Raw genomic sequence first — 25,223 nt, forward strand, 5'->3', positions numbered from 1 at the left:
GAGTGATACGCCAGTCTTTGTTGAGGCCATTGTTATGGCTATAAACAAACATGGCAAGGTCGGATACCTGTCAAATGGTTTCGACCTCCTACTATAAAGGAAAACAAAATCTTGCAAAGAAAGCCTGTGTGGATAGAGTGACATTTGTCATGTGCCTCGGGGAGGGCAAGGAAACATACGTAACACATACACCCAGGACAGCTTCATAACCAGTCCTCAATGCTGTAATATTGCTTCACATTGAAGAGAATAGATGTATATGTAAACATGGTAAACCTTTTGTTTCTAAAGTGATATTTTATTTCTGAAACCCTGTTACAGGGAAAGGCCCCTCACTCACCCAGGGAAGTGAAGGGCCCAACTGCATTTATGATAAAATGTGAGGACAGGTTTCAGGTCTTTTTTGGTCTTTTTTTTTGTGCATAACTAAACACACAGACACACCCACTTTCACGCAGTCATACAACTGCAAACATGAAAACAATGGTAAGTCAAGTAATTAATGATACCCTCCTCTGAGCAATTTATGGTGTAGTCATACATGGTGTAATTTGTAAAAAGTTTTTCAAAATGCGGATGATACATCATCCATTTTCTCATGAAATCTGCTGCATTGTCATGAAGCTTGTGAGAATATTGTAATATGGTAAACAATTTGTCTTATTTGAACCAGGAATAGCTGCCATCTCAGAGGAATAGTGAACAACCAAGTTGAATGGATCTCCATAAATACGTTGAGTTATCTGAGGTTCTACACAACCGAAAATAAATGAATAAAGAATTAATACAATAGGATACATTTTTACTTTAGACAACCCTAAATTTGACAGATGAAGATCTAATAGTGCATTGTTTTACTGTATGTATTTCTTTCAGAAAATACAAAATTTAATTTGGGTTCAAACTTTGGTATTCATCTTATCAGGGTAATTCGTGACTAATTTTCAAGTCTTGGGACTATAAACTGAGTGGAGACAACTGGGAATTCAACACATCCAGTTTGAAATATTTGTGAAAATTGTGGTAAGCATAGTAGCCGGCACTATGACACAAGTGACTGACAATGACATACAAGTTGCAGACACATCCATGTTTAGGACAACAAAAACTCTGAATGTAGTATCGTCTTTCCCTTGACTGTTTCATTTAAATGTCTTCATGGAAAAATAATTCATCCATAAACAGCTCGCAGCTGTAATGTCTGCCATTTGGGGTAAGACAGTGAGTCATATCTGTTTCTGATTCCTTTTCCAGCAGCTGTACACTTCCAATGAACACTCACTCCAAATAAATATTTCACCTTCCGTAGTGTGAAGACGACAAATATATAACTAGAATGTTAAATATGGGATAAGGTCTAATAAAAAATTGAACAGAATTCTAAAAATGATAAAGAGAGAAATACAAGTTGTTGAGTTACCTGGTCCTATGTATGACAATGATGTGTATATATATATTAAAAAAGAAAAGATTATCCATTACTTTTGCCTGTGAGTACATAATGACACTGATGTGAAGCACGCCTGTTCCCTAACCTGTCGTTAATTACCGCGTACATTCATGCATGCGTGGTACAATGACTGCAGGCAGCCAGCGTGTGTGTGACCACCGATCGGCTCTCCACTAAATCCTATCACCTCAGCAGCAGCATGTCAGGCCGTCCACACAAGGAAATGCACAGCAAATACTTCCATTCTGACCAGGATAACTTCAACATTATAACCAAGGGGGGAGACAGTATTAAAACTTAACTCTTGATTGTTAAGAAATGGTCGCTGTATGATCTCATGCCTGTGTTAATCCTATTTTCAATGTAAGTCCTGCTGATGTGCAAAGGGCATGCACACAAGCAGCCAGAAAACCCAAACTTCATTCAGAAGTTGTTGCCAGGGGTGACAACTCTTCATCACCCAAGATTTGTTTCCGCTGTGGACACTCCTGGATGCCAGATACCTTACACATGATGGACTTGATCTGGAGAGGGAAAACATATCGCCTTACACATCTGTAAACAGTCAAGTCGGGACTGCAGCCATACTGCTGTGGTGGGGACTGTGTTCATACAAACATTAGTCAACCGGAGTTGTGAAAGAGGATCTGTATGTTTGTAAACCATATTCCCCTGACAAATTCCTGATGACATAAATGTCAGCATCCCACAAACTATTGAGATTATGTTTCATATACAGCTGAATTCTCAATGTTCACAATACATGTATATTTTTTCAATGTTTGCAATGCATATTTTCCATCAATATCTTGAATTTTTCAGCTGATACTTTTAAACATTTAAGAATAGCTTGGCTCCTTTACCTCAACTTGGTACCAATTTTTCAAGTTGGGCCAAATTTCTCAACTTAGCCTGTATTTGTCAACTTGGACACTAATTCTCAACTTTGGGCCTATTTTTCAAGAACCCAAGATGAGAAATAGGGCCAAAGATACAAAATAGGACACAAGATGATAGATATAGGACTTATTTCTCATCTTGGCCCTATTTCTGAACTTTGGACCTATTTTTATTCTTGGGCCCTATGTCTTATCTTGGGCCCTATTTCTCAACTTGGGCCATATGTCTTATCTTGGGCCCTATTTCTCAACTTGGGCCCTATGTCTTATCTTGGGCCCTATTTCTCAACTTGGGCACTATGTCTTATCTTGGGCCCTATTTCTCAACTTGGGCACTATGTCTTATCTTAGGCCCTATTTCTCAACTTGGGCCCTATTTCTCAACTTGGGCCCTATGTCTTATCTTGGGCCCTATTTCTCAACTTGGGCCCTATGTCTTATCTTGGGCCCTATGTCTTATCTTGGGCCCTATGTCTTATCTTGGGCCCTATTTCTCAACTTGGGCCCTATGTCTTATCTTGGGCCCTATTTCTCAACTTGGGCCCTACTTCTCAACTTGGGCCCTATGTCTTATCTTGGGCCCTATTTCTCAACTTGGGCACTATGTTTTATCTTGGGCCCTATTTCTCAACTTGGGCCCTATTTCCGTATATTACCGTCTATAAGACGACCCCATGGATAAGACGACCCCCAAACTTGACCCTTAAAATCAGTGTCAAAATGGTATGTTTCGTGCATAAGTCGATCCCCTGCAATGGGGTCCTAATCGCGGCAAACACAGACCACAGATAACTGGCAGTTACCAATAATTATAACTTTGGTCCACATTATTCACAGAATTCACAATCATATATATTGAGTCAGGAAACATGTGCACATCATATTGCTATTTCCGGCTCAGATACACACGGTAATCTTAATCCTTGCAAATAATACAATGCCCAGCAAAAACAACATAGAACTTAAAAGGTAAATAATCTTGTCTAGTGATGTTTAATTGCAAATTTGACGTCTCTACTGACAAAGTCGTCTTCTGTTGTTTGTTCACGCGAAGTGATATGATGTTGTTTTCTTACCCCTGGAAAAAAGTTTGACGAAAGCGTTACCCATGGATAAGACGATCCCCTTCTACAGACTGCTTTTTTTTGTCCTCAAAATTCGGCTTATAGACGGTAATATACGGTAATTAACCATTTTTATAGCAGTTTTAAGCTTGTCAGAATATGTTTCACTGATTTTAAAAATCCTGCAGAGGCAGACGCCATTTTGTTTACATGTCATATAGTCAGTCACAATCTTTAACATAAAATAAAATGATGCTTTGTACATTTAACATGGCGGTAATATAAATACATTGTAAGCTTCTCCTTAATATGGTCTGATGTACACCTTTTTGTAGCAGTGTCATCCCTCGCCTACCAGCTCGGCTGACACTGCTACAAAGAGGCGCACATCAGACCGTATTACCCTCGAGAGAAGCATACAACTTGTAGAGTGAGTGGGTGAGTTTAGTTTTACGCCGCTTTTAGCAATATTCCAGCAATATCACAGTGGGGACACAAGAAATGGGCTTCACACATTGTACCCATGTGGGGAATTGAACCCGAGTCTTCGGTGGGATGAGCGAATGCTTTAACCACTGGGCTACCCCACTGCCCCATGATACATAAGACATATTGTTAGCTGCCTTATAAAAACTCACTACTCAACCAACCAAAACAAAGCCCTTAACTTTCGTATGTTCCCCTGACCAACATGAACATCAAACTGAATTCAATCAATACTAAACAGTTTGTCAGCTTGCTAAACACTAGCTTCCAGTAGGTATTTAGTATGCTTTATATCCACAAAAACTGAAAGGAAGGTTACATGAACAGAAGGAAGTTGGCAGTGAGTTTTTGCAGCGACCGGTGACAAGGCAGCATGCATTCTAGGTAGAATCAGGGATTAAGGACTGTTTGTTAAATGGCTTATACGTCAGATAACTAAGTCAAGGCAGTCTGCGTAATTAACACGGAGGACAAGTAGGACATCGGAGAGGATTACCTCATTGGTGTTTTTATGTGAGTGCTGCATTCATACACAGCCCCAATACCAGTGCCACAAACGTGTGAGTTTTGCCTTTGTGTTTGCAATATGTCATGGTGTTCATAGTGCCTCCATGTTGTCATAGTTTCATGCATTTACACATATATGCATTTCGGAGAGTTAAAAAATCAAATTAATGTTCATTCTAGTTTTATATGTCTAGATATTGTTTGCACAATAAACACCAAGTTTCCAACTAGATAATGATAATATTGTAATACATTGGTTCTTAAAATCAAGATTTAATTTACTTTCAATTATAATAGTGTAATTTTGTTAAAACATTACTTGCCAAAAGCCAGAAACATTAATATTAATGTTTACTACTCATATCTTTCGAAAACAGTAAAAGTGAAATCCTAAGTGTGTACACTTTTATCTCTTTGCCATTATTTGCCTGATGCCAGCTGTCTACATGAATATTGGAACAATTTCACCATATCTATGCCCACTTTATGGACGACTGTATCCACGCGAGGCAATAACTTATACAGTTTCCTCCCAATGAGTGATATGCTGCAAAGCCAGTGTCTGGTGAAACAGTGGACTGACTGACTGACTGAGTTTAGTTTTACGCCGCTTTTAGCAATATTCCAGCAATATCACTGCGGGGGACACCAGAAATGGGCTTCACACATTGTGCCCATGTGGGGAATCGAACCCGGGTCTTCAGCGTGTGAAACAGTGGAAGTGAACCACTGCAGGTCACGGCAGTGCTGCTCAGTGCCACTACAGCTGTATGACAGTTGTCTGCAAATAACATCTAGACCAGAGACGGATGACCATTCTAACTACTTTTGTCTTCATGTCCAACTGTCCTTGTTTCAGTTTTTGGTGTTATTCTTCAACATTTATTAACATTATCAGTTCATCTAATTGGAACATAACAGTTAAAACAGCCTTAAGTGTTTTCACCTTAGTGTTTTAGTTCCTAAATCGTGTAAAGGGCTATATAAATTTTGCATATTATAAAATCATGAAAAAGCTAATCTTATAGCTAAAACATATGTGTTCATATGATACATGGACCAAACATATACCAACAAAACTGTCTGTGACCTTTAACATACATCCAACAATATTGATAGAGAAGAGAACAGTTTTAGTTGACAAATCTAATCATTTGATTAAGCTATTAATAACATGGCACCAAGAAGGTACATGTAGACCATTGTCTATTAATAATGTGTACATACAAGTCCAGTGCACATTAGAATCCAGCTGTTTTGTAAGTTATGTCAAGCACTAAAGAACAATACAGGAGCTTCTTGAGGTACTGAATTTTGAAAATGTTGCTTAAAAGGCTCAGCGGTTGTTTTTCTCTTGCTTTACTTTGATGCGGTGAGAGAGGCATTCGTGAACTGTCACATGACTGTGTCATATGGTCACAATGTCGCCACTGCTGCATTCACTAACCCGAAATTGCCCCCCTCTCTCGTCTGCAAAATAACACGAACAAACAATAGACCCCAACCTCCTCTACCACACTAATCCTTTCCCTCAATGTGTTTTCAAGAAAACTGTTATTGGTCATTCTTATGGGTAATAATGGTACACTGTGAGAAGGTATTATAAGAGGAGTCATGGTACTTCAAGTCTACTGTGGTATCTATGGCAACCCTAAATCTGGAACTTTCAACATTAGGATTGTGACAAAAACCTCTTGGCATCCATGCTAAAAGAAATGTGTAAATTTGGAAAACACTATGATGATCATTATCTGTAAGAAACATCATATATAGACAGTGTTCATACCTCACACACACACTAACTCTAAATCCATCACTTTCTAAACAGACACATTATCCGTAGACAAACAGACACATCCCTCACACACTGACACATGTCTCACCCACAGACAGCCTCATCCACAGACACATCCCTCACCCACAGACACATCCCTCACCCACACAGACACATCCCTCACCCACACAGACACATCCCTCATCCACACAGACACATGCCTCATCCACACAGACACATCCCTCATCCACACAGACACATGCCTCATCCACACAGACACATCCCTCACCCACACAGACACATCCCTCATCCACACAGACACATCCCTCACCCACAGAGACACATGCCTCATCCACAGACAAATACCTCATCCACAGACACATCCCTCATCCACACAGACGCATCCCTCACCCACACAGACACATCTCTCACCCACACAGACACATCCCTCATCTACATCCCTCATCCACAGAGACACATCCCTCATCCACACAGACACATCCCTCATCCACACAGACACATCCCTCATCCACACAGACACATCCCTCATCCACACAGACACATCCCTCACCCACAGACACATCCCTCATCCACACAGACACATCCATCACCCACAGAGACACATGCCTCATCCACAGACACATCCCTCACCCACAGAGACACATGCCTCATCCACACAGACACATCCCTCACCCACACACACATCCCTCATCCACACAGACACATCCCTCACCCACAGAGACACATGCCTCATCCACACAGACACATCCCTTCACAGACACATCCCTCACCCACACAGACACATCCCTCACCCACACAGACACATCCCTCACCCACACAGACACATGCCTCACCCACAGACACATCCCTCACCCACACAGACACATCCCTCATCCATCCACACAGACACATCCCTCATCCACACAGACACATGCCTCACCCACACAGACACATCCCTCACATCCCTCATCACCCACACACCCCTCACCCACACAGACACATCCCTCATCCACACAGACACATCCCTCATCCCCACACAGACACATGCCTCATCCACACAGACACACATCCCTCACCCACACAGACACATCCCTCATCCACACACACATCCCTCACCCACACAGACACATGCCCACCCACACACACACCCACACAGACACATCCCTCATCCACACAGACACATGCCTCATCCACATCCCTCACCCACACAGACACATCCCTCACACCCACAGACACATCCCTCACCCACAGACCTCACCCACACAGACACATCCCTCACCCACAGAGACACATCCCTCATCCACACAGACACATCCCTCACCCACACAGACACATCCCTCACCCACACAGACACATCCCTCACCCACAGAGACACATCCCTCACCCACAGAAACACACCCCTCACCCACACAGATGCTGCTCCCCACAGAAGCTGTGTTTATGTATACTGCCAGGCTGTTCCCACAGGTCACCAGTGTCCAAGAAGTGATACAATGGTCACTAACACAGCTCTCTTGACACCACTGAAGGGTATTCTTCCCCTTACCACTCTGATCCGCAACAAAACACAGATCAAGTTTGAGGATTCCCTAGATTCCCCTCGAGTCTGTATTGGTCTGGTAGTTCAACACATCCCAGCTGATAGGGTATAATAGCTGCCTCCTACCTGGCTCACAGTGTACACAGCCATGTCCACAATACCAACATATGTAACACTTCTTTGTTAACACCACTGATGACTCACTCAGCAAGTCACTCAACTTAGACGTGTAGACGATGTCATGTTTGAAAGTCAGTAAAGCTGAAAAAATATCACCCTGAATGATCCACATTTTCCTCACATCAAACAGTCATAAAACTCTTAAGAAACCACTCAAATGAATCAATTAAAGGACATTTTTGAAATTCTTGAAGAGAAAAGTTTACAGTTTTTTGCACTAGCATCTATCAGGTGGTGACAAATGTATCTATTCAATGATCATCCAAGATGTAGTGGTACCATGAACACAATTGAACATGTGACAGCGACATTTCAGCGGCCACGCAAACATCCCCTCCTCCCTCTCCTCCACTCAGTGACACATGCTTCAGGTTTGTGGTGTAGCATCCCACTCACCCAGTCTCCCACTCACCCAGTCTCCCACTCACCCAGTCTCCAGTACTGTTATGTAAGCAACTCTTCATCAGGCAATCCAGTGACACACATCATGAGCATCAATCCAGTGACACACATCATGAGCATCAATCCAGTGACACACATCATGAGCATCAATCCAGTGACACACATGGTGACACACAGACACATCATGAGCATCAATCCAGTGACACACATCATGAGCATCAATCCAAATTGGACACAATGACACACTATCAATCAAATCTTTAAGTCGGTCCACCTGATCTATTTAGTTACCTTTCACCACAAGCATGGGCTGTTGGGCCCAAGTTCTAGCCCGTACACCCCAAGTGGAGACAGGCATGGACGGCTGGGGGGTCCGTACCCCCAGGAGCAAACCAATGACAACACAAACAAACAATGACATAGCACGATGAAATACCACAAATATTGATATGACACCATGATGATTAACAAGCACAACAACATAATAAACAAAAATGATGATATACAAGAAAAGAGGTTTCCCTGTGCACACTTGCTCAAACAGTTCATCTCTATACATAACAATGATTGCCATTCTGCTTCAAACACTTGAGGTGTAAAAAAAAGTTGCATACCTGCAATAACTTTAAACTCAAACAATAATGGCTGACTGGAGAATGACTAACACACTTGACCAAATCTATGTCTAACAGGAAAGGTGCATTCCCGTCTCAAGTGGCTGCCTCACACAACACACCTTCATGTTAGTGGTGGGACCTCCACACATCTCAATGTTTGTGGTGTGACCTCCACACACCTCCATGTTCGTGGTGGGACCTCCTGTGTCTGTGTCATTAAATTTACATTTCATAAGCACTACAAGCTCATTCCAAGTCATGATTAAATTATCTTAAAGAATCCAGGCAATATGTGTTCCTAACATACTAATCATCATTTAAATATGCAAATGGCCTTTATGCAATTTGCAAAAAAAACAAATAACTACATGTTTTTTCTTTATTATTTTGTGTGCATTAACAAAAATAACAGGAACATTTGATAAATGACGCTAACCAATTATTTTTGATGATTGATCGGTTGTAATAGACCAATCATCAATTATTAGATTTTAAACAATTCCCAACACTACTCCACACATCTCCATGGTTGTGATGGGACCTCCACACACCTCCATGTTTGTAGTGGGACCTCCACACATCTCAATGTTTGTGGTGTGACCTCCACACACCTCCATGTTTGTGGTGGGACCTCCACACATCTTCATGTTTGTGGTGTGACCTCCACACACACCTCCATGTTTGTGGTGTGACCTCCACACACCTCCATGTTTGTGGTGGGACCTCCACACACCTCAATGTTTGTGGTGGGACCTCCACACACATTCATGTTTGTGGTGGGACCTCCACACACCTCCATGTTTGTGGTGGGACCTCCACACATCTCAATGTTTGTGGTGGGACCTCCACACACCTCCATGTTTGTGGTGGGACCTCCACACACCTCCATGTTTGTGGTGGGACCTCCACACACCTCAATGTTTGTGGTGGGACCTCCACACACCTCAATGTTTGTGGTGGGACCTCCACACATCTCAATGTTTGTGGTGGGACCTCCACACATCTCCATGTTTGTGGTGGGACCTCCACACATCTCCATGTTTGTGGTGGGACCTCCACACACCTCCATGTTTGTGGTGGGACCTCCACACACCTTCATGTTTGTGGTGGGACCTCCACACATCTCCATATTTGTGGTGGGACCTCCACACACCTTCATGTTTGTGGTGGGACCTCCACACACCTCCATGTTTGTGGTGGGACCTCCACACATCTCAATGTTTGTGGTGTGACCTCCACACACCTCTATGTTTGTGGTGGGACCTCCACACACCTTCATGTTTGTGGTGTGACCTCCACACACCTCAATGTTTGTGGTGGGACCTCCACACACCTTCATGTTTGTGGTGGGACCTCCACACACCTCAATGTTTGTGGTGGGACCTCCACACATCTCAATGTTTGTGGTGGGACCTCCACACACATTCATGTTTGTGGTGGGACCTCCACACACCTCCATGTTTGTGGTGGGACCTCCACACACCTCCATGTTTGTGGTGGGACCTCCACACACCTCCATGTTTGTGGTGGGACCTCCACACACCTTCATGTTTGTGGTGGGACCTCCACACACCTTCATGTTTGTGGTGGGACCTCCACACATCTCAATGTTTGTGGTGGGACCTCCACACATCTCAATGTTTGTGGTGGGACCTCCACACACATTCATGTTCGTGGTGGGACCTACACACACCTTCATGTTCGTGGTGGGACCTACACACACCTTCATGTTTGTAGTGGGACCTCCACACACCTCCATGTTTGTGGTGGGACCTCCACACACCTCCATGTTTTTGGTGGGACCTCCACACACCTTCATGTTTGTGGTGGGACCTCCACACATCTCAATGATTGTGGTGTGACCTCCACACATCTCAATGTTTGTGGTGGGACCTCCAAACATCTCCATGTTTGTGGTGGGACCTCCACACACCTTCATGTTTGTGGTGTGAGCTCCACACATCTCAATGTTTGTGGTGTGGCCTCCACAGACCTTCATGTTTGTAGTGGGACCTCCACACACCTTCATGTTTGTAGTGGGACCTCCACACACCTTCATGTTTGTGGTTGGACCTCCACACACCTCCATGTTTGTAGTGGGACCTCCACATGTTTGTGGTGGGACCTTCACCTTTTGTGGTGGGACCTCCACACACCTTCATGTTTGTAGTGGGACCTCCACACACCTCCATGTTTGTAGTGGGACCTCCACACACCTTCATGTTTGTGGTGGGACCTCCACACACCTACATGTTTGTGGTGTGAGCTCCACACACCTTCATGTTTGTAGTGGGACCTCCACACACCTCCATGTTTGTAGTGGGACCTCCACACACCTTCATATTTCCACACATATCCTGCATCTCAAACTACCAAGACACATGCATAGGAACCAGTTTCAGATAAGTATCAGTAACTGTGTCACTATCTGCACCATTATTTGTATGAAATTAAACTTGAGCATAAATTGAACCTCCACAGCCATAATTTCAGTGTTACTTTCATGATGTGAGAACATGTCGTGAGATTCAGCCCAATGATCTCTCTCCCGCATGGGTAGAGTGTGTAGAGCACAGCTCCATCCCCTATTGTGATATTCTAGTATATTGTGGTTAAAACCATATCCCACCAGAAGTCACAACAATATTCCTGTCTTAAACAGTATCCCTATTTCTAAAGACATTTTTAGAAACTATCAACGTAACAGTTAACACATGAGATGGCGGCCACACCAGTGAGCCTGTATATCTGGATTGACCACTCCTTGCCTAACCACATGGAGTGTCTGCTTCATAGTCGACTTGATTTTCTGCTCTATGAAGAAACCACAACTAGCCTATATATATAAGCAGGTCTCAACCCCCTGGGGTGCTTTCAGTGCCAGGGGGAATTGCCTTACAACCTTCACCAGGTCTCCCAATTCTTGTCTTGGGATGGAGTAGCCTGTTGACCTGATGGACAAGTTCGGGGTTTGAGGTTAGCTAGGTGCCTGGCCAATCAGAGACCACACCAAACAGGGATGGTTCCTACCACTCCCTAACACCCTACTCTAGTCAGCCATTGTCCACAGCCTGCAAGTCTACCTATGTATCCTTGTTACCACCAGCCGATTGGGCAGCCTGCATGCCACTTAGAGACGTTAAAACTTTGGAGCAAATACGACGACAGATGATAGGAGCTCTTGTGTCAATGGAGGGGTGAAAAAACAGGAAAACCACAAAAATGTTATCAGGCGGGAAGAGGGAGAGTTGGCGACTGCTGCATATCATCCTCGCCCCAACTAGGCACAGCACACAATATTTATTCAGATTGTTTCCAATTGGAACAGAAACTCATCTCAATTACTGCTTTTAATCTGATAACAGGCCTTAATGTGACAATCACGCCCTCCCTGTCAGACTCAAGTAGGAAATACTTTGAAGCTTTGTCACATTTACTTCAAAACTTTGCAATTTCTTATGATGCGTCTCTTGTTTTGATGACACCAGTGTCCTGCCTTGCCCCACTCTACCCTCGGGAGAGTAGAGACATCTGACCCCTGGTGTCCACAGTAGACGATGGGGACAATATCGCGCAACATGGGACCACAGTGACACCTGGTGTCAGTCAGGAGTACCACATAGGATTCAAGTCTGTTCATTAACAAGGTAAGTTTGAATGATTTATTTCTCAATTACTGAAAGATCCCGACTCTTGTGACTAACACATATCCACAAACATCATCCCCAGTCTGAACTAGGAGAACCATTACTCAGACGACATAGGTTTAAGAATAAATTCATTGCTAATTCATTAAAGCATTAAAACATCAATCTTGAGAATAACACAAACTCATATATATTAGATTTATCCATAAAAACAATCAAAGCACATTACATTTTTATGAAACAATATTAATTACTGCATCCAACAAAAACGTACAGCTGTACATTAGTGAGGTAAACGTTTACTGCTGCATCTGCATCACCACAGCCGTAAACTAGCAGCAGATGCACAGGGCGAACCAGATACTGTCATAGTTGGAAGGTAATATTCATGATCATTACCATGTTGATAAACGACCAGACTCGGAACTGAAATACATTAATGTTCAAGCATAATCACTCAGTTTGTCTCACCTCCATCATGACATTAGTTGACAAGTATCTGGACTTAGTTTCTCTAACAAATGATCTTCCTCCCATGGCAATGGCTGGGAAGTAAACATGTCACAGGGTGGAAATAACTTTAAATTTGCTAGTGTACTCTGGTACAGTGGCACATGTGAAATCACTTGCCCTGAACATTTTTCCACTATACCGGCCATTTTCTTGTTGAATTTTTTAAATAAACAACATATTTAACATTAGAAAGTCATCAAATCTGTGTCATCAAATCCTAAAGACTTAAATGTCCAACTGCCACCATTTTGGAAAATCTTCACCGGAAACATATGATGTCCCCAAAGCAAGAAGTGTTCTGTAGCCTGAGAACCAGGAGACCCTTCTGAAGATAGCCCCTCCTTGGCAAGATGCAGACCACCATAAACAAAACATATTTGCTTTTACTGACTTTCGTAACTGAGACTTGCTGCGATAATACATACTGGTATGATATATCTGTAGTGTGTGTGTGATATACCTGTAGTGTGTATGTAATTAGTATGTTATACACCTGTAGTGTGTGTAATATTATGTGTGTGATATACCTATAGCATGTGATACACTTGTATGTGAGATACCTGTAGCGTGCATGTGATATACCTGTAGCATGTGTGTGATGCACCTGTAGTATGTGTGTGAAGCACCTGTAGTGTGTGTGATGCACCTGTAGTATGTGTGTGATACACCTGTAGTGTGAGTGATGCACCTGTAGAGTGTGTGATGCACCTGTAGTGTGAGTGATGCACCTGTAGTGTGTGTGTGATATACCCGTTGTGTGTGATGCACCTGTAGTGTGTGTGATGCACCTGTAGTGTGAATGATGCACCTGTAGTGTGAGTGATGCACCTGTAGTGTGAGTGATGCACCTGCAGCATGTGTTATATACCTGTTGTGTGTGTGATGCACCTGTAGTATGTGTGATGCACCTGTTGTATATGTGATGCACCTGTAGTATGTGTGTGATGCACCTGTAGTTCGAGTGATGCACCTGTAGTATGTGTGATATACCTGTAGTGTGAGTGATGCACCTGTAGTATGTGTGATATACCTGTAGCCTGCATGTGATGCACCTGTAGTATATGTGTGATGCACCTGTAGTATATGTGATGCACCTGTAGTATGTGTGTGATGCACCTGTAGTATGTGTGATGCACCTGTAGTATGTGTGTGATGCACCTGTAGTATGTGAGTGGTTCACCTATTGAACATGTATGGGCACTCTCTTCCCACAGAGGTTACTCCTGTCATATCTTCCTACGTAACCTCTGTTCTAATACGGCCCTTTCATGGTGTGAGCGTTCAAGACTCGTGATTGGAGACAATCAGATTTAGTTGTGCAATCAACAGCGTTGTTTCAAAGTGATCATTGCAACCTCGGTAATTTCCGGTATAGCCGAGAAAACTAAACTTCTTCTGCTTGGCGATGCCATAGCGTTTCTTCTAGACAGAACTCAGTTATGTTATGCGGATACCAGTGGCGTCTCCATGCGCCCTCGTTGACAGCGGACAAACTAGCCATTAAGCGTCTTGTGTGTAACATCAACACAAGTCCCGGCAGATGGGGGATATTTGTGGCCCCACATTTGCTTGTGTTAGTCAAAGTTGAATCTAAGTCGATGTAATAGGTGTTTTGATTGGATAGAAAGAAGGAGATAATTTGTGTTGCGATGCTTTTTGTAGTAGGGATTTTACGAGAACCAGGAAAGTATGGACGATATGAACAGAGGTATGTTAGGAAGATATGTTAACCTCTTGGAAGAGAATAATGTATGGGATGCTCTTGGAAGAAGTCTGAATGTTCAAGAGCTGGATGCCATGTTGGTGCAGCAATGGTGCAGGTCGCGTAATGCTTGGCTCACGGGTGTCAGGCAGTCATTGAGACAATGTTGCCTTGCTGTTGTATACGAGCGGGGTACACTAGCGGTACTGAACAAGCTCTAATACAGATGGCTAGTCCCTGTGAAATCAAAAGGTGACCCCATCGTGCTACTACTGCCTGTGGAGGGTGCACCAAGCGCACCTTAATGCTTAATCCCGTTTTAGTGTATGCTCATTAGGTCCATAAACCAGATGCATCCACTAGCAAAAAACTTTGTTCTATACAGCTATGTTTGGGATATAAAGTAACATGTGAAGTTTCTTTTATTGTTTAGTATATGTGAGTATGAGTTGCATAATTGTGTCCCTCGGATGCTATGTGGCATGCTGTGGCGCTATATCAACCTGACATATCAAAATAATCAGCATTAAATAAACATTAAATACATCGGCACTCTTAATTTTGTGTAGTGAGAGCACTCACTATTAAATCTAGTATTGTGATCACTAGGCCATATCTATTATATCAAATGACTTATTTATATTCATGTAAATTAATATATTCAATCTTGATAATACTGTCCATAAATAACAGCCTCTAATGTGAAACCTTGCGTGGTTGATGTCACAGCTTTTTTTGCTTTTTGTGTCTGTGTTGGCTGTTCACAACATCAGGACTGATCCGCTGTTTGTATTCAACATAAGCTAACGTACGGCCCTGAGATTAATGTCCAATATTTAATGACCTACCTTTTGATCCACATTTTATCATGTGATATAGACACAGAAAATTCCATTAAATAATTCCTCCATTTTAGCCACACTCAATACCTAAATCATCCAGAGCAACAGCTGTCCAAATTTATTGAACATAAGTGCTTAAAAAAATAATAAACTTTAAACCAACAGCTCATATTCTCTGAATTCTATGATATCCTTTATTGCAAATAAAAAAATAAATAAAAAAAAATTCATTCTTGTTTCCGAATTATTGACTGTGATCATAACGGGCTACCTGATAAGGTGAATTCATCTTTGCCACATTACATAAATAGGTCACTTTCCACAATATTACCTTTATCTAAACCTTGTGAGATGGTGCCTAACAAACAGGAACACAATACATTCTGCAGACAGTTTAGACTGCGAATATATAATCAGTGTCACCTGAACAGTGAAACCTGATATTTTTCAATATCTAAACAAATATCTCTCTTTCTATCAACAATAGTTTATTCATGTTTTCTAAAGAATTTAAAACGGTCCTCAAGAACAAATACAAAATATACTCTGGCAGAAACACTTTCTGTGAACTCTTAATGAGTTTTACCTGATAAGGTAAATTAGTATTTTCCCATAACACAGTAATAGGCAATTAACCCCAGTAATTACCACCAGAACAACAGTAATTACCACCAAGCTTGACACATCATCGACTAGCTTACTACAAGTCATTAATATAAATGTTGACACACACATACAAAACACCTAATACATATTTTATGAAACAATGACAGAAGCTCTCCTCTTATCACCTGACTGATCAATAACTCGCACATTTGAACAGATGACATGTGCCGCAGCAGAAGCCCACAATGCACGATGTCCCTGATGCACGATGGTCTATATAAATATGTTGTCATAGGCTGTCCTGTCCCACCCCAACACCAAGTCAGGAGACATCCTTCAGTAACAATCAGGCTTGTGACAATAGTTCAGGTTCACTAGGCTATAGCTGGTATTGACAGAAGTTCCGTGAAGTGACATTGTACATTAAGCTGAAGCTCACTGCTTCTTTTATGTGATGTGGCTGAACATATTTCCTGTGCATCTAACTGAACTGGTGATTTAGATTAACATGAATATCGGTTGTAGGAAATCCTCACTTTAAAACTGTTACACATTAGTCGGGTGGTGTAGAATAACGTGTTGTAAGAATTCCCTTATATTTCATCAAACACTAAACACTTGTAGAGATTACTGTGTATACAGTTCTTCGTCAATATGCGAATCATGAGGAATAAAAATATAAATGTCATTACAAGTGGTGTTCAGTTGCTTACCTAAACCTAAGTTCTCGAATTTAAAATTTATGACATTCTGACAGTTAGTTATTTAGGACATTTAGGTTTATATTGGGCAGTTTCACCATGGTCTCAAATATACCCTCTGATGTTCCTACTGAAGCCAGAGTGACTGACAGATGGACAGATGGACAGACAGAGTGACAGATGGAGAGTGACACAGATGGACAGAGTGACAGACAGATGGACAGAGTGACAGACAGATGGACAGACAGATGGACAAAGAGTGACAGACAGATGGACAGACAGAGTGACAGACAGATGGACAGACCCATATGTATTGTTTCATTTTCAATAAAAAGTTGTATTTTCAGGTATGTGAAAGGATTTGCCATTTTACATGAAGTAGGGAATTCCTAGTGAGCAATAAAATTAATTATTGAAAGAATATTCCCTAGGATAGAGTCAATGGCCTTGAGTTGAAACAATGAAATTTAATTGTCTGGTTTATCAGTCTCTTCTATTGTGGTTTAACCAATCATATTTGCCTAAAAATACAATCTCACACTACTTTACTGAAAACTGTTTGAGACAATACTAAATGAGTTCCATATCCAATGTCCATAAAAGACAAAACATTTTATTCTACCAATTCCTTATTTGTTCTACACAAACATATTATTTTGTTATTTCATAATATTATTCAAATAATATTTGTTGCAAATGCAGGAAACTTCTGCAGTACTCACGTTTACCATAAGCCCCAAACATGACAAAGCAGCATGTAATATTATCCATACACATTTAATTACATGTCAAACCCCACAAATTGGACACAATATTTTCTGTCACTACCATGAAAACAAACAGATAAGATCAACACATATTACTTCTGGGACACGTTTCCGCAGAAACAAAGTCATGTGACCAAGGTGTAGGAGGAGATTACTTTGTCGTTGACCTGACGTGACACCATCCTAACGTAATATCTCCTTCTCCTCCTCTGTCACACTTCATAATGTCGCCTTCATAGGATGATGAGGGAACAGGGATTAGTACAATTACAGTATCATCCCCAACATGGAGTCCACCATACATGCCCCTCCAGTGAGGAGGTCTGTGTCTGGTAACCCTCACAAGTGCTACTTATGATGTAATGATTAAAGAGTCGCTCCTATGAAGCTGATGCAGAGTGAGTGAGTTTAGTTTACGCCGCACTCAGCAATATCCCAGCCATATGGCGGCGGTCTGTAAATAATCGAGTCTGGACCAATAGCCCAGTGATCAACAGCATGAGCATCGCGTCTATGCAATTGGGATACAATGACATGTGTAAACCAAGTCAGACAGCCTGACCACCCGATCCCCATAGCCGATTCTTACAACAAGCTTGGGTTACTGAAGATCATTTCTAACCTGGATCTTCATGGACCTGATGCAGATAATAGTGGAAACACAATTAAGATTGATGAACATAATACTAATAATAATAAGTTACTGAGCATCTTGTGGAAGAGCTAAAATCCAACTTGGATTGAAAATTTGAGACAAGCTCCAGAATGCCCATATTCAAGACAAACTCATGGCTGATTATTAATCTCACTTAGAGAAAATCTGAAGCTTAATGCTTGAAACAAGGACAAGGCCACAAATACTTTTTCTGTGCCAGTCCTTTCCTATTCCTTTGGAGTGTATGACTGGACAAAGAAAGACATCCAGAATCTTGTCCGCTTCTTGTCAAGGATCATGTCTGACAAAACAGCCCACCACCCTTGTTCCTGTTAATAGTTTATACATGATAATTATTTCGGGAGGTCAGGGTTTGATTGAAGATGCTCTTCATGATAGAATTTTACAGATTACTTTTGCACATATTTTTTTATCTGATGATCCTCTGGTGATGAAAGCAAGGAATTCCACAGCTATTTTAAGAGGGCCAAAGTTGTTGGACAGTATGCTAGTTTCGTTGATGGTGATGTACTGCTGATGGTACAGCCATGGGAGAAACCACTGAAGTCGTTCACCAAGTCATATTACTGCATCGTGTATGTATATGCAGAGTGTAGAGCAGACGGGCAATCCAACCAAGTCCTTCACCTGGATGAAGTCAGCTGGTCTTAAGAGTGAAACAGGACATTTTTCAGCTGCCCAGGACCAGTCACTTCTCACTCTCTATCAACAATATGTGACTCTTAAAGAAACTATATATGAAATGTCAACCGAGCAATGAATTTGCTGGGACTGTTCAACACCTTGTCAGTGGATATCCTTCCTTCGCACATATCTTAAACAGCATATCTTAAATGACACAATGGCATGTCTCAATGCTTCTGTTACCACCGTCGTCATACCTATGGCTTTGACTCTGAGGTTCATCCATGATACAACCCTGAACATGTCCAGAGCATCATGAAAAATCAAGCTTTTAAGCTTGTTTGGAATAGGCCCAAAAGACAGCCTCGTTCTGCCAACAAACCTGATCTTGTCCTTTTTGATATGTTATTGAATTTTCTGTCCCTTTTGACAGCAATGTAATTGGCAAGATTCGGGAAAAGCATGAAAAATATGCAGACCTCGCCTCTACAATGTCTCCCTTGCATCCCAAGTACACTATCAGACTCCCCATTGTTGTCGGTGCCCTTGGGTTGGTACCTCCTGATCTCTTGACACAGATCAGGAGAGTGCCCAGGTTCTCCACAGACCTTCTGACACTCTGGCTAATGCAGAAACCAGCAATGTTAGGAAGTCTTAATATTCTCCTGAAAGTCCTTGGTGGGTTTGACTTAGCACTTCCTATTCCCCGACTGGCCTGACGGGGCAAGGGACCTGAACTAAAGATGAGTATGACCAGCACAACTATACCCGGTCACGACCACCCAACATCTCTCTGCTCAAATTTATCATCTGTAAAACATAATAATAATGTATAAAAATGATAACTTGTGTTCATAAATTTTGTAAACTAAGTGAAATGTACATGTAATGAACTTAATTACATTTCCAGGTCCTCGATATAGTGCTGAAGTAACTCGTGGAATAATCTGTAATTTGATAATGGCTCTCAGAATGATTATCTAGTCACTATTATATCTAACTGACAATAATATAACAGAATGTATTGGAATTTGTTACATTACATTTATTCATTTATGAAGTATTTTAAAAAAAAGGGCAACTGACAGTTGTGAATAATGCTTTCTGTAAGGAGTAGGTGTAAGCAGCCTTTGGTGCAACTGTCATCCGTTCGAAACTGGGCTCTGTCTCTTGACAGCAGCATTACACACGATCGCGAGCACAAATCTGTCTCACTTACTTCAGCAGGGTCATGTATTAGTTAATTATTCAAGATGAATATATTAATTTCAACAAAAACGATTACATCTGATTGATGATCAGTGTTAGCTCTGTGAATGACTATGAATATTAGCATGTAACCAGCTCATTTAGTGTCATAGCGAAGCCGAACAGCACAGTTCACGGACACACCACATGGCGTGTCCATCTGCTCAGAGAAGACAGTTTGTTAAAGCTATGCTGATTTATCTAGGAATGTGTTCGTTTATGCTCATTTCAGCAATATTCCAGCAACAGGGTGTCAGGCTATAAGTACGGGCTTCACATACAACCAGTGTAAGGAAATGAACCTGGATCTGTGGTGAGATGATCAAACACTTTAACCACTAGGCTATCTCATTCACTAACATTCTCAGAATCTGCCTATCAGAAATACTGACAGCATAAACGTTTTTGTCTGGGTGTTAATGTCAACAGATTGTTGTCTACACTTACAAATCGAGTTCAAAGTGTTATCCCTGACCTACAGCTGTTACCATGATGTTGCACCAGGATATCTGAAAGAACTTCTCCAGAAATATACTTCATGCAAAAACCTGAGATCCAATGATCAACTTTTATTTACCATCCCCAGGACCAATCTCAAATCCTTCGGCCAGAGATCATTCTCATTCTGTGCTCCTTCTCTCTGGAACTGTCTTCCTTTTGATATCAAAACCTCCCCATCTTTAGCTGTCTTCAAGTCCAAACTTAAAACCCATCTCTTCTCCAAGTTCTATCCTTGATACCTGCACTTTGAGCAACCACAACGGATGGAAAATAGCGCAATATAAATGCACTTATTATTATTATTATTAAAGGTTTCTTAATGGCCTCTATTTATCATCTGTTAGAGATTAAATGTTGTTTTCTGGTACTGTCAACAACAGTCAGGATACATCATACTGGCTTATAACTATATAGCTAATACAGTCTGAGGAAGGTAAATCAGTGATTGTACTGGCAGAATAAATAAAATTTGTGAAATAATAATTTAATTTTCTATTTTTTTAGTCTTTAAGGCAATGTTACATCCAAAAGCCAATTTTAACAATGGTATCACACTTATGAGACAAAGCCTAAAAGAAACCATTTCTGAAACAACACTATTTAATTCTTTTGGAAATACCATCAGATATCCATCTTAATCACTCTCGCTACAGACATCTAAAATAAGCAATATTAAAATGCCAGTAACATCGGAGTTGCTGTGACCCACACATCATGAAACAAACATAAAGGTGAGAGAATGAAGTCAGCTCACTAAATCAACTGCCAATCATGGCCGAAGAAAGGCATTGCTTTCTGTAGATGCATTGTGGGAAGCCTTTGTAATCAGTGTCAATTTTCTGGGCAAGTGGTTATCTAATTAAGTATGTTGGTCGGCACTGTGCTGGTGACCCAAACTGCTGAGTGACTGGCCACTGGTAAACCGGGTCTCGAGGTCACATGAGGACACAAATAATTACTTCCTGAGCAATACGATGATAAATGTGGCCAGATTTTCTCAGGCATTCATTACAAATAATGTTGCTAATCATTCTCAATGGTAATTAATACATTCAAATTTAATTTTTTATTACAGTCTTCTGTTCTATTATAGAAATGCTATTTTGCCTGTAATTCATTACAAATATAGGATTCTTACAATTCAAAAATATTATTTGTGTAAAATGAATTATATATTAATAATTGACAAGTATAAAAAACAAATCTTAATTTTGTTTACATAATTATAAATTTAAAAGCATTTTTAATGTGATTTGTATTAACATTTGTTGTTCTACAGCAATATCTAAAATTAAAATGAAGTTTGGACCGAAAAGTCAGAGTCATTTCCTCATTCACTGAAGTCCTATTTCCTCACAGAAAACTTTATACATCAATCATATCAGTGAAACTTATGAAGCATACAAAAAACACATAACGAAAACAAATTCAAGAAATATAGGTTGTACTACTAGGAATAGAAAATCCATATAATTCTTGTAACCGTTCCTATTTATCTGACATTTGACAAAGGAATCAAATGCCAATACCAGTATTCCCATTTCCTTCAGTTTACATGTTCATTATTAAATACCGGCAACGTCGGAGTGAAACATGAAATGATCACACATGACAGTTATGTTTTCACCAATTCCTACGAGACTTCACCCAGTGCGATTTCCGATCCTGAATGACCTTTGTCCATGATCACATGACAACACCGAATAAAAGTTGGTAAGACGCGTGTGCACTGAAGGTCCGACACATGTTGTGCCACATCGACAAGAACTAATCACCATATGTGAGGCTGCTGACCTCCGACCTCATCTCCTCTAATGAAATTAACATTGAAGAGCAGGTGACAGATTTTGACTCCAAGTTGGGAATGAGAGTTGAAAATATGAACTATGATTAGCTGCCTAATCCCATGCCCCAGTGATTTGCAAACAGAGAGTCTTCATTTGTTGGCTAAAATCAGCGTTTACCAATATGAATGTCCTGCCGGGCTATTGTTAAGGTCTAATGAAGAAACTGATTGGCTAAACAAAGACATCAGAGAACATGTCGATTTCACTGTGTCAATAAATACACAAAACGTACTGAGTCTGTTTGCAAACAATATAATTATTTTGTCAACCTTATGAGGTGACATTGTCATGAATGTACAGAGAATGGTCCTTCAATTGTCTGCCTCCAAGCTGTGTAGTGAAGTTTTAAAACGGTTTTAGTTTACACTAACAATAATTAACATACATCAAATGTTTTTTGTTAATTACACGTTTTAGAATCCTTTTTCATATCTACATTCAACATGTTGAACAAAACCATCTCAAACTTTCACACCATGCCCTCTTTGATTTTAGCAAACAGCACATGTAATTTATTCATTGAACTAAAATTTTACTGCCTTGCAAATCATAAAATCTTTTGTCCTTTTAAATTTCATACTATCCTGGAGATAGAATCACATTTCATAAAACTGCTGTAACCTGGAGAACACTGCAGCATAAAGAAACATAATCTTGGCAAAAACTGGCATCTCCTTTGTTGAAAATAATATCATCTTCCTGTAAAATATTAGCGAAGCATCATGAAGTTGAGAGTTGTAACATTTGGGACTTTTAAATTTTCCAACAAAAAGTAATTAAAAATTTGTTCATTGTTGAAATGATTCCATTTGGATGTGCATGTTTTAAATCAAAGAATTTTATTCATTTTGTAGAAACAGGCCTTTAGATATATTTCAATTTTGAATAAATTAGAAATATTGATAATTATCATAAATTATCAACAATGGACAGAAACAAAAGGAAGAATGGAAACTATATTTTAAAAAAAAGGACTTCTTTTGGACAAACGTCTTGACTTGAGGATTGTAAGACAGGTTATAGCCTGTAAGCACTCTACAAACGAAGCACAGGTTTCTGTGCAGGTAAAACTGGTATCGATATTACAACAAATATACAAAGTCAAGCACTACCATTTTAAGTCAGTGTGGTAGATATCTGTGACATCCCCTAGCCTAGCATTAGTGAGTGAGTGAGTGAGTGAGTGGTATAAGCAGCACTGTAGAGTCCTGGTACTTCAGTTACTGTACGTCAGCTCCAGATGAGGAGAAAACATGATGTGTGATGTGGATCTTAGACAGTTACCACTCTGGTCAACCCATGAATGCTGACAAACATGAAAACATAAAGTTTCCGGCATGCCTCAGTTTGAGTGTGTGATACTATCGACCATACAACTATCTAGGCATACTAGAACACTGACCATTTCATTGGACGATGGTGTTGATATTCCATGTATCCCAATCAAGGCAAATCTGGGATTTGAACCCAGGCCAGTTTGTACAGGTTTGCAAGTGTACACAGCTACACGTGATGTGTGAGACTTAATCACGTAACTACACGATTTGTTTACACTGTTTACAGCACAGAACAACAAGTTAATATCTGTGTATTGTAGAGACACTTGTCACAGGATTAAACTTGTAACATATATTTACTATCCTTACAAAATTCATTTTATTACCTTAAATGAAGATACAGTAAAAAGTTTAAGTACATTTTCTAGGAGGGTATGGTTTTTTACATTTTTTTTAATTGGAGTAGAAGGAATCAGAAGTTATCAATAATCAGTTTTTATATTGTATGAAATGATGTAAGTTAAATCATTTTTAAATTTTTGGGGGTCACAATCTAAAGTTTTCATTGTTTGGGTTTTTTAACTTGTGTGTAAATTCTAATTATATTTTATTATGAATTTATCATCAGAAACCAAACTCTACAGGAGATATTCCCTGAGTGAGATCAAATGATATCTTCTAGGAGATATGGGAACAATGAAACTGCACCACAATGCTTTGGAGATGATTTTGATGTCATTGGTTACCATGATGTCACAATCAAATGACATCACAAATGTGTCTGCCACTGCAGCTGCACTCTTTCTGTTAAAGACACTGGGCCTAGATTTTTGAAGCTCTCTTAGAGCTAAGATAGTTGTAAGTTAATGTTAATGTATGGCACTTACAACTATCTTAGCTCTAAGAGAGCTTCGAAAATCTAGCCCCTGGTTAATACAGTCAGCAAACTCAACAACGTTTGAAGAATTATCTTAGATGACAGAACCTCAGAGTTTCAAACTTTTATAAACTCTCAACGAGAGTATTTATGTTTCTGGCCTTAAGGTTCATATAGTTTTATTAACATTAGCTAGGCTTGCTCGTGCAAAGTACTTTTAGGTCAAGTTCCCAAGTAGTCAACTGCAAATGCACAAGGATTAAGGTACAAGTCACACACATACAACCCTTAATAATAGAACAGGTAGATCAGTTTGCCATTTTCTAGTGGTCATTCCACATAACCTGCTGTCACATGGCGTGACCAGTCTCACCCAATCAAAACAACCATATACCAATCAGGATGTTACACCGTACAAGGCGGCACATTCGCTACCATTGCCCAATGAAAATGTGGTATGGGATCACATAGATATC

At 40.5% G+C, this 25,223-nt stretch overlaps 2 protein-coding genes across 4 annotated transcripts in view; one reads left to right on the forward strand and one right to left on the reverse strand.

The window, feature by feature from the left end:
* Positions 1 to 25,223, reverse strand: part of LOC124255219 (transcription initiation protein SPT3 homolog) — a 94,867-nt gene that overhangs the window by 37,341 nt on the left and 32,303 nt on the right. The window contains exon 1 of one of the 3 annotated variants that reach the window (XM_046689063.1): positions 7,847 to 7,865. The exons of the other annotated variants lie outside the window; for them this stretch is intronic. The gene's annotated coding sequence lies outside the window, so the exon portion shown is untranslated. Of the gene's footprint in view, positions 1 to 7,846; positions 7,866 to 25,223 lie in introns of those variants that run through there. 3 annotated transcript variants of the gene reach the window in all.
* The window catches only part of LOC124255217, a 61,328-nt gene continuing 47,898 nt past the window's right edge, over positions 11,794 to 25,223 (forward strand). The window contains exon 1 of the mRNA XM_046689058.1: positions 11,794 to 12,566. The gene's annotated coding sequence lies outside the window, so the exon portion shown is untranslated. The remainder of the gene's footprint in view (positions 12,567 to 25,223) is intronic.

Source organism: Haliotis rubra, unplaced genomic scaffold (genome assembly GCF_003918875.1).
Source record: "Haliotis rubra isolate DU_JTF1 unplaced genomic scaffold, ASM391887v1 Scf598, whole genome shotgun sequence".
NCBI classification, from domain to species: domain Eukaryota; kingdom Metazoa; phylum Mollusca; class Gastropoda; order Lepetellida; family Haliotidae; genus Haliotis; species Haliotis rubra.